Here is a 13,962-nt window from a genome sequence, read left to right as displayed (position 1 = left end):
TTACTCCTCTTCTTACTCGGCCTAATGTGATTTGGTCCTGGCTCTGCTCTTTGGTTTGGATTTTTCCTTCTGTTCTCAGATTTTGTTTTATTTCTGTAGGTATGCTCTAATAAAGGCCAGTTGAAGGAGGCTCTAGTCGGTCTGCAATCGCTCTTCAGAAGCACAAGATGAACTTTCATAAGGATGACGTGAGGAAAAGCAATGATTTTGTTATGATGCAGTTGGGCAGTGACCATAATCTCCTATACTTTTTGTCACCTTATAAGGTTGACCTGAAACATACAGGTGGTGCTGTATATGCATTCATTAGGGGGACATAGAAACCACTTTGAATCATTACTTTACTCCACTTGGGAAGATCATGGCACCACACTACACAAGCCTCCTGAATATTTATGACTGCCATTTTGTCTGAAAGGTATGTGCAAGATTTTCAGTCTCTCAAGTGGCAAACTCCGCGAAACCACTTTGAGGGGGGGAAGACTTTAAAACTGGGTATAGTTCCAGTGCTGCTGTGGATGTGACTTCCTAGTATTGGCCTTTTGGACAGCCTGGAGGAGGGGGGCTGATGCACTAAAAAAATTCCCTAATCTCTATGGTGGTTGCTATAGAGGTCTGGGAAATTCCTAGAGTGTTTTGGGATGGCATAACATCACTTCTGGGTCTCAAGCCAGAAAAGACATAACAGTGTCATACATTGTTGGTTCTCTCTGCTCTCCCATTTTTCTCCCACTATTCCATCAAATGTCAGCAGGAGCATGGACTTCAAGGGCACCTAAGTAGGCAACCTGGCATCCCTGTTAATACCTACACAATGTTCCACATACTAATCTGGAATATTCCATACTCCAAGAGTCCCCCGATAACTTGTTGGGTTGTTGAAGCTGTGAACGCTATTCAGATTTTAAGAAAGGTTAGTAGGTGTCCATAATTAAATGGCTGTCATGGAAAGGAGGCAATAACAAAATTGGGAAGGTCTGAGCCAAACATCATCCTATGATGGAAGCAGCTATATCTCAGTGGATGCTTTCTGCAGATTTCAAGATGATACCTCCTGCTCCAGTGAGGTGGAGGAAAACCTTTGGCTTTGGGGGAAAGTAAGTAGGTGCCAATAAATACATCAGAATGTGTCACAATGCTTATGGGAAGCATGTTGGGGCTTTCAGAGAGGCTAGTCGAATACCTGGGTGACGAATTCACCATGTGCCTAAACCAGAGGCGTAGCAAGGGGGGAAAGCACCCGGTGCACTGGGGTGTCCTCTGCTCCTGCCATGCCCCCGTTCTGCCCTGGAACACCCCTGCCATGCCCCTGGAACACCCCGTTATCGCCACTCTACAGGGCGACGCCTCTGGTGTGTCGCCCCTTCCTCTTGGAGCTACTTCTGGCCTAAAACCTACAAAGGGTAATACTGGTGAATCTCGGAGGGGAAACTATTCCAGTGCCTGCGGTCATTCACGGAGAAAGCCCTTCAGTGTGAACCCTCCCCTCATACCTCAGCAGAGGAATGTAGCACCAGGAGTGTGTCTCTGTGTGACCGCAGTGCCTCATGCAGGAGCTCCTTCAGATAGGCAGGGCCAAGTAGTTTAGGGCTTTATATGTTAACACTGACACCTTCAATTATGCCCTGGAGTGAATTGGGAGCCAATGAAGTTCCTCAAGGAATGGTGGGATGTGTGTCCAGCCAGATATATTGGCTAACAGCCTAGCTGCTACACCAGCTCCAGCTTCTGGACTGTCTTAAAGGGCAGCCCCACATAGAGTGCATTACAGTAGGCCAACCAAGAGGTTAGCAAATGGAGCAGTGGAAAAATAATATAGACTGCTCTTACGCTCTGTAGAGAAAGGGCAACATACAAACCCTACGCCAAAAAGATAAATAACTTATTAACGTTCTAGAGCCTATTTTAAATGCCCAATAAAGGTTGTTGTGTTGTTGATAAATAACTTATCATGGAATCCTGTATACTCAAAAATAGTCTGTGTTTGTGCTGGGGATCTGCTGACAGAGAAAGGCTCTTGGTAGAGAATCGCTACTCCATGCTGTCCTCTGATTCACAATCGATGCATGGCTGGCCTAATTCGAACTAGCCAATATGAGCAGGCTTATGACTCATCAGCCGTATTGCAATGGACTTTGGCCTATTTTTTTACCACTGCGCCTGACGAGCAGACTGGCCTAGGCATGAGATTACGTGAGACTGAGAACTCTTCTCAAGGCAGTAAGCCAGCAGTGGCATTTGGAGAATAGTTGTGCACAGCCATTCAAATCAGGAATAATACAGTGTGGCATGAACATGGGATAAGTGTTTTGGTTGGACAGCGTGCCTATCAGGCACGTATCTGAGGAATCTTTCTCTCCTGCTTCTCATCCCCTGAGCAGGGAAACTGAAAACCATGTGAGCCCAGATTTCAGAACACTGCCAGGAAAACATCCAGATGTGGTCTAGTCAGTTTGGATGTGCTAATCAGAGGGAGTTTAATTAGTTACCCTTCTGAGGCTAATGAACAGGTCATGTTCATGTCAGATTTTGATTAACTGCATTGCAAAGGCACAGTCATGGTGAACACCTCACCAAGAGGGAAGCGAGAAGAGTAATCGATGAGAAGAAAAAGGTGTGGAGAACAAGAGGTGATGGAAGTCTGCATGGAATTCCAGCAATGTATGATGTAGCGGCTAAGAGCGACAGACTCTAATCTGGAGACCTGGGTTCGATTCCCCACTCCTCTACATGGGCCAGTCACAGTTCTCTCAGAAGTATGGAATATTCCAAATAGGTATGTGGAACATTGCGTAAGTATTAACAGGGATGCCAGGTTGCCTACTTTGGTGCCCTTGAAGTCCATGCTCCTGCCGACGTTTGATGGAACAGTGGAAGAAAAATGGGAGAGCAATGAGAACCAACAATGTTGACACAGATAAAAAATTCTCTCTTTCTCACAATACATGCATTGAAAATGCTGGGGGGAAGAATTAGGACAAATAAAAGGAAACATTTCTTCATGCAACACGGGATTGGTGTTTGGAATATGCTGCCACAGGAGTTGATGATGGCCACTAACCTGGATAGCTTTAAAAAAGGGGCTTGGACAGATTTATGGAGGAGAAGTCGATCTATGGCTACCAATCTTGATCCTCCTAGATCTGAAATTGCAAATGCCTTAGCAGACCAGGTGCTCGGGAGCAGCAGAAGCAGAAGGCCATTGCTTTCACAGTCTCCATGTGAGTCTCTAAAGCATCTTTGTGGGGCTACTGCAGGCAGTAGAGTGCTGGACTAGATGGGACTCCTGGTCTGATCCAGCAGGCTCTTTTTCTTATGTACTTATGCTACAGCAGGATATGAGGGAGGTTAAGAGCCTCGTGTATCTAATCTGAGGAACTGGTTTGATCTCCCCAGCTCTGTCACTTGAGCTGTGGGAGGCTGGATCTTGGGGAATCTAGATTCATTTCTGTACACTTCTACACACGCCTAGCTGGGTGACTCCTAAGCAGCTACAGCTCTCGAGCCTCCTTAGCCCCACCCACCTCACAGGGTGTTTTCTATTGTGAGGGGGAAGGGCAAGGAGATTGTAAGCCCCTTTGAGTCTCCTGCAGGAGAGAAAGGGGGATATAAATTCAAACTCCTGCCCTCCTGGGTTCCTCCTGCTCCTCTTCTTCTTCTTCTTCTTCTTCTTCTTCTCTTCTTCTTCTTCTTCTTCTTCTTCTTCTTCTTCTTCTTCTTCTTCTCTTCTTCTTCTCTTCTTCTTCTTCTTCTTCTTCTTCTTCTTCTTCTTCTTTAACTCTCTCAGCCAAGGGATGCTGCTGCCTCTCCCATGGGTACTCATGGGATCCCCTGGATGCTCTTGAAGGTGAACTTTCTCTGGCCTTGTATCCTATCAATGTCCCTGTTCCTCCCAAGCGCCATCCACAAATCTCCTGGAGTTTCCTTACATGGATCTGGGTAACCTTTACACACCTCTTTCTCTCATTAATCTCTACCGGTGGCCTCCAAGTAAACCTTTATTCTTCTGAGCTCCATGTGGGAGGCAGGGTACTGGCAACCACCTCCAAACTTCTCTTTGCCTTGAAAACTCCTACAGGGTTGCCATAAGTCAGCTCCAACTTGATGACACTTTCCACTACACATGAAGGCAATACATGATCATGCTATAGGAGCATTGCAGCGGTGGATCAAGGTCTGGGAGACCTGGGTTCAAATCCTTTCCTTTTCTTGAAGCTTGTTGGATGATCTTAGGCTCAATATGTTTCCTCTTATCACTCTTAACTCTACCTTGCAGAGGGCTACGCAAGGATGCAGTAGCTCTGACTGGTAGAACAAGTTATGTTGTGGTGAGCTACTTTGAAGAAGGGTGGGTGTCGTGGTGAGCTACTTTGAGGAAGGATGTCCAAGACAGATATACCAATAAGCATACTGTACTATTCAAAGGAACCCAGCACAATTACACAACCATTTTAAGGAAAATTAATAACTTGATAAAACTACATGTTTCTCAAATGTCTAGATGTTCATACAAATAATATAATTTTGCCCTGTGTGGAAGTCATTACCGACATAAGTACAATTACTCATCTCTCTTTGGCCACTAAAAGTGAGATAGAATAACACGTGCAGGTTCGTTGATTTCCACTTCAGTTATGTTTACCTTTTTAACCATCAGGCTAGGACCCCCTGGCCAATGATTGCACTCACAATCGAAGAATGGAATAGCATAAATTTTCAACATGTTGGCACAAATAGAAGTAGGCAACAGATGAGCAAGAGGGGCTGTCAAGAATTTGGGACACTTTGCAGATGGTGAATGTCAGGGAAAAATGAACAAAACCCACACTTTTTGTGGGAGCTGGAACTCAAATTATCTCAAATTTTTGAAAGCTTGAGTCAAAATGTAAATAGGACTTAAACTAATTGTATCATTTACAAGTGAGGACTTTAAATTAATCCTTTCATTACAACAGAGTGTGCCCTGTGAGATTGTTTTCACTTCCACTTGTACGTGCCTGGATGCCATTTCACAATTGTTATTGATCTCCAGTAATTGTTAGGTACTGGTCCTTCATTCCAGTCATCAGCCTGCTATTTGAACGCTACATGTCGTAACAAGTAAATGCATTATTGTGATATATTGCCCTGCCAAATAGGGGATGCTTAGGACGCTAGGCGTGGGACTCTGGGCATCCCTCGAAATTACAGCTTCTCTCCAGACTACAGAGATCAGTTCCCTTGGAGAAAATGAAGGGGGGGGGGGGGCTCTATAGCATAGTTCCGCACTGAGGTCCCTGTTCTTCCCCAGGCTCCGCCCCCAAACCTCAGAGAGTTTCCCAACCTGGAGCTGGCAACCCTACTCCTTAGTCCCCCACTGATGGCAACCCAGCTGCCAAAACCAGTCCTGGAGATTATATACTATTTATGTAAAAGTGTAAGAACTCCTTGCTGGAATGCACCTGTGGTCCATCTAGTCCACTATCCTGGCTCTCTTAAGTAGCGCCACAATGAATTGCCTACAAATGACTTTGGCACAGGGGCCAGCTGGGGCTCTGCAGTATTCCTGGGCCACAGCCTGCTCAAGGCATTGATATTTAGATATGCATATCAGCTCCACCTCCCACTGGTTAAGCAGTGGTGCAGTGGGTTAAGAGCAGGTGCATTCTAATCTGAGAACTGGGTTTGATTCCCAGCTCTTGGCCAGCCTCTGAGCTGTGGAGACTTTATCTGAGGAATCTTAGGATTTACTCTATTAATCTGCACACACACGCCAGCTTGCTGACCTTTGGCTAATCACAGCTTTCCAGAGCTCTCTCAGCCCCACCAACCTCACAGGGGTTTTGCTGTGAGGGGGGAAGGGTAAGGAGATTGTAAGCCCCTTTGAGTCTCCTACAGGAGAGAAAGGGGGATATAAATCCAAACCACTCCTCCTGCTCCTGCTCCTGCTCTTCTTCTTCTTCTTCTTTCCTTCTTTCTTCTTCTTCTTCTTCTTCTTCTTCTTCTTCTCCTTCTTCTTCTTTCTTCTTTCCTTCTTCTTTCTTCTTCTTCTTCTTCTTCTTCTTCTTCCTCTTCTTCCTCTTCTTCCTCTTCTTCTTCCTCTTCCTCCTCTTCCTCTTCCTCTTCTTCTTCTTCATGGCTAATATACATGGTCCTTCATGCACACCCACCCTGAGATGTAAAGAGTGGGGAATAAATAAATGATAAATAGATAGATAGATAAATAAATAAATAAATCTAATGCCATTTTAGAGCCATTCAAGCTATCATGACAGAATATTTTTATCCTGCCCTTCCACTCAATAGTTACAGGGAGCATATGTAGCCCCCACTCCCATTTTAATGTGTGGTAAATGAATCCGTTTGCCCCAGCTGCCACTAGCAAGGTTACAAAACATAATTTAATTTCATCCACCCCATTCAGTTTTTGACACAATACCTCAAAATATATTCTCAATTTTTTCTCCCTTATTAATAGATTTCTCGAATCTGTTCTCCTGTGGTCTTAACAAATATTTTTGTATACAAAGGGATAAAGTCAGAAATAAAAGTAACAGTTGTGGTTACTTTGCTGTCACAACATGTGCTATACATGATAGTTTGATCAAAATATTATTTTTCCTTAAAATGGGTATGTAATTATGTTGGGTTCCTTTGTATAGAATGGTATTCTTACTTATTGCAACAACTTCCTCGATTTTAGAAGATCCTTTATATTAATGTTCCTGTTTCTCGTGGAGATTTGTTGTCAATTGTGTTGATGTACGTCCATAGAAAGACAAGATATGATTTATTTGCAGGCAGTATTCGAATTGCTGGTGTTTACCCTGAAAGCTGGTGGTCCCAAAGATTCAGCATCCCTCCATTATTACAACTAGGTCCTCTTCCTAAGGCTTCCGCCTCTCTGTGCCTACAGAAGTGTGGTAGGAGCAACTACTAGAGACAGTGGTTTTCCTTGCGGAAGTGCCCCACCCTAGAAATGCCGTTCCCTTTGGATGCTTATAATTGCTATCCCTCATACATCACAAGTTAGGGCGTGGTGCCCCCAGATCTTGAAATCCACGTGGAAAAAAATTTTGGCCCTACCTTCATACTCAGGAGAAGAAGTTTGAATTTCTTTCTTTTAACTTTGGAAAATAAATTGTGAAACATTTATGGCATTAACAGAAAAATGTGCTGATATTTATATAATCCCACCTCGCCTTTTGTTGATTGCGTGAAATTGTTGGCCAATTCGGCTTCGCTTGGTCACCTCGAGGCTTAATTTTGTGTATCTTTGCCACGCTGCTGCTTATGCTATTTGGCGCAAGAACAGCACACCTTGGTTTTTTGGTCGGCTCTGAAATCGCTGTGTTTCTGGACGGATCACTGACAAAAACCGAGGTATGACTGTACAGTACTACACATACATTTTATGCATTTCTGAGTTTCTAAACATTTTCTGCGTTGGCTGCTTCCCTTCATACGTTATCTGCAGTTTCTGCAAAACTCCCCCAAAATTCCTGTGTAATTTCTTATGCCGGCCCGACCCACGATATATCAAAACCATGATGGGAAAAGTCACTAGGTGGAAGGGATGACAGTAACTGGAATTTTATTTTGTCTTCAAACTTTACAGTCTCATTCCTGCCTGCTGACAAGGATACTTTTACGTCTGTGGCATTTTGTTGATAATAACTGGTAAAATAGGAAGATTTTATCACTGCTGTTGGTCATCATTTGTTCATTTTAGTGCCTCGCTTTTATGGATTGCAATTATGTTGGATTTTTGACCTGCTAAGATTTTTATTGTTAGTCCCCTCGGGCAGATCTGTTGAGAGGCAGCTGACAAATACGCGAAGTCAGTTTCAAACAGCTTTGTCAGACGCGCACTCTCATGATATAGCTAAATTTTAGGAGAAGTGGTGCCATGGCAAATGTGCCGGCCTTTACAATGCCAGAGGGTGACCTGGTTTGCTGCTGCAATCGACCGGCCTGTGCCGCCTTCAAAACTGTCTGATTGCAGCACAATCAATGTGGAAGATGCTGCGGCTCAGCGGTAGAACACTGGCTGTGTATGCAGAAGGTCCCAGGTTCAAATCCTGACATCTCCACTGAAGGATCTCAGTCAGGTGGTGCTGAGAAAGGGTGTTCTCTGCCTGAGTTTCCGGAGAACTGGAGATGCCAGGGATGAAACCTAGAACCTTCTGCTTCTGTTTTATAACTGAGCCACATCCACTCTCTTGATTTGTAGAACTATCAGAAGGATAACTGATTCCAGAATCGACAAAGGCATAAATCATCCATTCTCAATCAGGGTTCCGTGGTACCCTGGGATGCCATGAGCATGTCCCAGGGGTATTGTGGCCAAATACTCAATGCCTCTCCTCATGGCGGTATGTCTCCCACCTGGCTTCAGCAAGGACATGGAGCTGGGCTCCATGGACAGGGCCTGCCATAAGGTCAGCAGAGCCAAATTCCCCACCCCCCCAGTAAGCTTCCCTTCACCCCTGGAGGGAAGGCTGTGGGGTGGCAAGCAGGGGCAATGGGAAGGGAAGGTGGAGGGTGGCGGCAGGGGTACCATGAGATGTGAAGAGTGAGGTCAAGGGTACCCTGACCTCGAAAAGGTTGGAAAACACTGGCATGGATGATTCTGCCTGTAATTTCGCCATATGCAAAGCGGAGCCCTTTTAACTGATTTCTTCTTTCAGCAGGAGATCTCTGATTCGCCAACAAACTATTCCTGGGAGGGGGGTGTCCCCCATCCTTCAGGAGAATAATTTTGGGGAGCCTTTTGGTTTACTGCAAGTGTGGGAGAAAGGAAGAAATTGCTGCCCTTCTTGCGGCCATGGAAATTTTACGTCAGTCCAAGCAAGAAATGATGGGTAGGATCCAAAGCAAAAGCTTTTCATTAAGACCAATTTTATTAGTTTTGTTCTTTGGATAATTAACTGTGTGAACTTTACGACCAGAGTTTGTTTGTGGCAAGAGGTGATGGTCTTACATTTTAAGGAAGGACGTGGTTATGTTTTGGGGGTGTTACTGAAAGTGTTGTCAAGTTGTAGCCAATTTAGGTTGTCAGTTTATGGGTTTTCAGTACAAGAGCCAAACAGAGGTGGTCTGGCATTGTCTGCTCCTGGGTTTCCCATCCAAGTATTAACCAGGGCTGGTTGACCCTGCTTAGCTTCTAGTCTGACAAGACCAAGGTAGCCTGGGCCATCCCTAGCCAAGGATAATTCGTCCTTTTGAACCTTTCAAATCAAACACACACCGCTTTGATATACTCAGGTGGCGCCTCGGGACTGCTAATAACAACTTGATGCGCTGGACTTTTTTTTTAAAAAAAAAGTGAAGTTGCTTTTGCTTCGGCTCTTGAAGGCTGCTGCCTTAATAACTGCGTGTAGGAAAACCGTTCTCTTCGACAGAGATTTCTATATCTCTATTGGACCATTTCCTGAGATCATTTTGCTAAAAAACGTTCCCCCTTCTTTTGGAAGGATAGCAAAAGTACTAAACAAAATGCAAGCGCAGTAGTACAAGAATTCTCTGACATGGATGGCCCAGGTAGATTAAACTTGTCAACACTTGGAATCTAAGAGCCAGTCCTGGTTAGTATGTGGATGGGAGACCTCTAAGGAAATGCAGGGCGGCCACACAGAGCCAGGCAATGGGAAACCACCTCAATTCAGCTCTTGCGTTGAAAACCCCACGGGACCACTATAACGTGGCTGCAACTTCACAGTCCTGCCCACCACCACCACAGCACAGGAATACATACAGAAGTGACTAAAAATGGGAACCACTATGACCCCAACTTGAATTTTGCCTCTGACTTCCGGAAACTGTGAAATTCTAAGCAGTTACTGTCATGATAGTTAAAGTGTCCATATCCTATCCAGCATGAGTCAGCATGAGACTGAGCTGACAAACCGGTTCTTACCTGTCCTAAGTGACCTTTAACATGATTGGTTGAGTCTTGTATAAAAGCACTTGTATGATAATTGGGTCAGTGTCTTTGGGGAAACAGGTGTTAGCGTAAGCACTTTGATTGTCTGCCCATGAATATTCTACTGCTTGTATATAGTTACTTGGTACATAGAGCAACTGAATGATAAAAGTTTCCCTTCTTCTTGAATGATAAAGCTGTGTGGAGCTTCTATTTGTGAAGGTGGGAGTGTTAAGGTACAAGACCACTTAGTTCCCATCTAAGCAGCCCCGGCTTCAAATTGTGCTATCAGGTTATGGGCCCAGACGGTGTGGGTCTACCTGGGTGAGTAAGGCGGTGGTTCCTGTGTGTGTCCCTCGTGTGTTCCTGTGGAGCTGTGGTGTGGCTGTCCAGTACAGAGTCTAACGTATGGCGGCCTCAGCAGCAGCCGCATGCCAGCTTGGAACGCCCCCCATCGAGGACAACTACTTGTCATGGCTGTAAGATGCAGTCCCATCTTATTCCTGAAGATTTGTGGTCTGTGGTAGAGATAACCCCGGCTGCTGAAGGCCGACGCGGCGGGTCAGACGCTACTGATCAAAAGTCTGCGGCTTCCATAATTCTAGCCGCGGAGAACTCCCAGCTTCTGTATGTTCGAGCATCAGTGAACGCTGAAGAATGTTGGGAGGCTTCTAAGGCCATATATCAGCAAGATACAGCAGGGTCTAAACCTTTTATGTCTGAAGGCAAGCTTTGAACTGGAGTTTTCCTTCATTTTTTTTTCTGAAGCAACTTCATACACTTAAAGTAAAAGAGGATCTTAAAATTAATAGTCTTCCTTTTTGACTTGAATTTAGTGCATAGGGTGGGTTGAATCTGGCATGTCTCTCCAGGTGTGTTATGGACTCATAGTTCCTATAATCCCCTGCCAGCATGATGCTGGCAGGGGGATGATGGGAATCCGTAGTCCATAACACTCCTGGAGGGCCACGAGTTTGACACCTATGCATTAGAGGGGTTTGTTACACCAGCCCCTTTTTTCCAGGTAGAGCTGCCAGCTATGGGTTGAAAAAAAGCTCTAGAGGATTTTGGGAGGTGGAGATTTAAGGAGGATGTGGGTCCTGTGGGAGGCAGGATTAGGAGAAGCATGAAATGGCCCAAGGTCACCCAGCTGCTTTACAGGGCATCCTAGTCCAACACCTCTAATCCAGTGGTTCTCAACCCTTCCTAATGCCGCGGACCTCTTAATAATACAGTTCCCTCATGTTGTGGTGACCCCCCAACCCTAACATTTATCCACTTTCCAGATGGAGTAATACTGATGCAGAGAGTCTTAGGCTACCCATGTGAAAGAGTCATTTGATCCCCAGAGGGGTCCCGACCCCAGGTTAGAGTAGAACCACTGCTCTAATCACTATACCTCACTGTTCTCACACTTATGGTAGGCAAAAGAAAACCCCTTTACCCTCCCATATTTGAGACTACCTCTGAGAATGTATATTTCTAGCTAATTCCTTCAGGTTCCAGTTCACATATCCAGTGCCTGCTGTCACACATTATCAAATGGTCAAATAAAGATCCTTGCCAAATAGGACCACTAAGGATCCTTGCCAAAGGCACAAACCCATTTGCTTAAGAAACAAAGGCAATCTGGGGTGCTGTGTGGTTTCTGGGCTGCATGGCCGTGTTCTAGCAGCATTCTCTCCTGATGTTTCGCCTGCATCTGTGGCTGGCATCTTCAGAGGATCTGATAGTAGGAATGGAAAGTCTGTAGCATGTGAGTAACACTGAAAGAAGTATCCTGGTTCACCTATTGACCTTCATTGTGACTCACATGCTACAGACTTTTCCTTTTGAATTCTCCACATGCCAGGCTACTTCCTAATCTAGATGGCTCCTCACCTTTGACCCTACAGTATATATCCCTCCACTTGCTTTCCATTCCTACTTCATCAGATCCTTCTGAAGATGCCAGCCACAGATGGCAGGCGAAACATCAGGAGAGAATGTTGCTAGGAACACGTGGCCATACAGCCTGGAAAGTTCAAGAACAGCACCCTGAAAGTGATTCTCGAGCCGCGGAAAGCCTCTGGCTAAATACAAAAGGCAATCTGTTTCCATAATGGGGGCTACAGGGATAACAGTCAGCCTCTCTCTCTGGGTTTGATTTCTGTGAATGGGCTGGGTGGGAAATGACCAGTAGGTGAGGAGCAGGGCCTTGAACAAAAGACTTGTGAATGTTCCTCGATGGGCACAAATTGGTGGGAGATGGTTCCCTGATAGCCCCATTCAAGTATCCATCAGAACTTAGCAGAGGGACCCTTGGAGGGGACAGCAGGGTGGCATATATGCAGCCGTAGATACTGCACTATTGTTGCATGGTAACAGTCGTAAATCATCCTCAATGTTGTGAATAAGAAAATGTGAATAAGAAACTGGGAGTTAGGAACCAACTTCAGCCTCCTCATTTGCAACTGAATTCTGGTTTGGCTACACAGGAGAATTCAGTTGCAAAGGGTTGCTCCAAGCCAATAATGGTGAGATAGCCATCGCTATGTTGGATGCATTCAAGAGATTAGGGGCAGGCACAGCAATTCTGAGAGTTTGGGAAGCAGTACAAAGGATGAGAGGAAGACTGCACTGAGTTTGCAGAAGCATGTTAAGGTGTTGGATCCCCCCCCCCCCCATCTGATGTGTGGTAGTGAATCTTCTTCTGGGTAAAAAGTGGTGGCAAGTTGCAACAGACTCATGGCAACCTCATGAAGTTCTACCTCTTGGGCTTTTCAAGGCAAAATATGTGTTTTTACATTCCCTTCCTCTGCATAGCAGCCCCATCTTTCTTGGTGGCCAAAGATTTGAACCTTTTGTCTTCCAGATTCTTGTTTAACCACTACACCGCATTGGTCTTGCTTCCTTCTAGGACAGCCTTTTCAGCCCCACTTGTGCTCTACTTAAATATATTGGTTAATAAACCAAAAAGGTACCCTGTGGGTACCTAGGACTTTCTCCATCAAAGGACTGAACCAAGGTAGGACTTTCCTGGAATGTTCCCTCTCTCAGAGATGTGGTGAGGCATAGAACAGTATCCATCCAAAATGCTCTTGGAGAGTTTATGTGGCCCTGTATGGCTGCAGTATCAAACCGAACAAGGAAGGTTGCTAGTTTCAAATTTTGTGTCTACCCTGAACTTGCTATCTGACAAGCCATTTTCCTACCCGAAAACTGCAGTATGTGGATAATAATTCTGGTTCTGACTCACCTTGCTGAGATGTTGTAAGGATTACTTACAAGGGGATATATTCAAGGTGTTTTGAACAAGAGTCATAAAATGCTAACTGGAAGAGAAGAAGAAGAGAAGAATTTGGATTTATACCACCCCCCTTTCTCTCCTGTAAGGAGGCTCAAAGGGGCTTACAAACTCCTTTCCCGCCCTCCCCCAACTCACAACAAACACCTTGTGAGGTGAGTGGGGCTGAGAAAGCGCCAAAGAACTGTCACTAGCCCAAGATCACCCAGCTGGCAGGTGTTGGATTGCACAAGCTAATCTAGTTCCCCAGATAAGCCTCCACAGCTCAAGTGTGGCAGAGTGGGGAATCAAACCCGGGTCTCCAGATTAGAGTGCACTTGCTCTTAATCACTACACCACTGCTGCTCCTTGGGGTTCTAACGGCTTCCTTGGGGTTTAACCTTCAACCTTGCTAAGACCCTCTCCCCATCCTCCTGAAGTCTTGTTGGTCTCCGCTCTTCTTGCAGAACTCTGACGGGAAGCCTTAGGTAACTCAAGGCACCCTGGACACTCCCCTTTGGATTCTTTTTTTCAGATCTTGCAGGGTTCGCGGCCCCTTGCCAATTCTGTGGCTCTTGCTTCTGTTCAAAAGTGCCAAGGTCACTTGCTGGCCTCGTGCGGATGTGGATGAGAGGGGAGATTGAAGGAGTGAAGAGCTACCCTTTGTGCTGCTGTGGAATTTGGTGGCTCATCAGAAAGAGAAGTTAGAGATGACTTATTGACCAAGGCAGAATCAAGATCTCCAGTCAAGGGAGACTGTGAGCCAGGCACCTATGCCAGAGAGTGGTTCAGT

This window comes from Sphaerodactylus townsendi, linkage group LG01 (genome assembly GCF_021028975.2).
Source record: "Sphaerodactylus townsendi isolate TG3544 linkage group LG01, MPM_Stown_v2.3, whole genome shotgun sequence".
In the NCBI taxonomy this organism is placed as follows: domain Eukaryota; kingdom Metazoa; phylum Chordata; class Lepidosauria; order Squamata; family Sphaerodactylidae; genus Sphaerodactylus; species Sphaerodactylus townsendi.
The sequence above is the reverse complement of the archived record's forward strand: the minus strand, read 5'-3'. Positions refer to the sequence as shown.